General features: G+C 30.0%; 1 long non-coding RNA gene across 1 annotated transcript; it reads left to right on the forward strand.

Annotated features, from left to right (window-relative positions):
* The first annotated feature begins 19 nt into the window (after positions 1 to 19).
* On the forward strand, positions 20 to 1,190 carry LOC113784770 (uncharacterized). Its single transcript, XR_012163869.1, has 2 exons — positions 20 to 746; positions 923 to 1,190. It is a non-coding gene; the product is annotated as an uncharacterized lncRNA (long non-coding RNA).
* The last annotated feature ends 397 nt before the right edge of the window (positions 1,191 to 1,587 follow it).

Raw genomic sequence — 1,587 nt, forward strand, 5'->3', positions numbered from 1 at the left:
AGAGTTAGATTCACTGATTTTGGATCTCATTTGAGTGTTGTTGTTCATTTTCACTTGGTAAGTTTTCGATCTCGTGACCTACATATTGTTAATTTGTTAGTGATTGTTGCTTTTAGATTTTAGTTCCATTTTACAATGAATTTCACTGATTGTTGCGATATTAGATATCAAGAAAGCATACGACTCCTATCAATAATTTCAGCTTCGATTTTGGTTCTTCAAATATTTCAGCCTTAGAAGAGTTCATTTCCTTCTAATTGTCTTTTCCTACACTATACTGTCATGTAGTCATTCAATTCAAGTTTGAACTATTGTTTACCAAGTGCACCGTTGGTCCTAAACAACATCAATGTTTCCTAAAGGACCTTTGATTACATTAGACCTACTTTCCCTTTTCATAATACTAAATTTTTAGTTTTAGATTTTACATGAAAATTGAATTTTATATTTATGTTTATATGTCTATGCATGTCCTTTGTTAAATGGACTAATTTCTTCAAAAGACACCACCTTGTTATGTTTTAAATTTGATTTAATTGCAGCATTTTCTTCAAGCAAGAAATATTGTTATCTCTTATAGGACTATAGAATGCTGAAAAAAAAGGATAACATTAGGCGGTTAAAAATATACGACAAGAAATCTGTTTTTTGTCAGACGTAAGACAGATACAATGATAACTGAAGTTGATATGTTGAAGGAGCAAATTGCTTTCTTGATGCAAATGCAAAATTCTAGAAACAAACAGGTAAAATTATTTTCATAGCAAACCTATTTAAAAAATCTTGTGAGAACTGTTTGTCTTTGATTAAAAATATCAATTGTGTAAAGATTTCTTATAGCTATAAGAGAAATTTATTTAATTAGTTTTGACAATATTTATCAATATTCATTGAGGTTAATATATACTTTTTTTTTCTTCAGGCAATGGACATAAAATCGCCAATAGATGGTAGACATTCATCTGAGTCCAGCCACCAACTTGATGATCGTGGAACAACATCATTAGGGACTAATTAGATATTTGGATGAACTTCTAAGTTTGATGGAGTTGTTTTTTTGTATTGTTAGTTACTCCACTAATTAATGTTTTGAATATTTAAACTATTTTATTTATTGTAATAGTTAACTTTAATGTATGAATTGGTGTTATTTCTTTTGAAAAAATGATATAAATTAGATTTAGGTACAATAGTTATTAATTATGTATTTAAATTATGTGGATGGTATTTATGAATATTTTTTATTTTAGTTGATTAAAAATAGGAAAAAAATTGTATCATATTTTTTATTTTAAATTATTAGATTTGCGACGGTTCAAACTGCCTCAAAGTAAATATAGCGACGGTTGATAACTGTCGTAATTGTGGAGAAAAATAAAATTTGAGTTTGTTCTAAGTGTCGCAAAATATATTTAGAGGCGGTTGTGAACCGTCGCAAAAGTTGGCGACGGTTGGAACGACGGTTTTGTGAACCGTCGCAAAATGGTCTCGCGACGCACGAATCTACGACAGTTGCAGAACCGTCGCAAACATCAAATTGCAACGGTTAAAACCGCCGCAAACCCTTTTTTTCTTGTAGTGTTGACT

The sequence above is a fragment of the Cicer arietinum genome, chromosome 7, assembly GCF_000331145.2.
Source record: "Cicer arietinum cultivar CDC Frontier isolate Library 1 chromosome 7, Cicar.CDCFrontier_v2.0, whole genome shotgun sequence".
In the NCBI taxonomy this organism is placed as follows: domain Eukaryota; kingdom Viridiplantae; phylum Streptophyta; class Magnoliopsida; order Fabales; family Fabaceae; genus Cicer; species Cicer arietinum.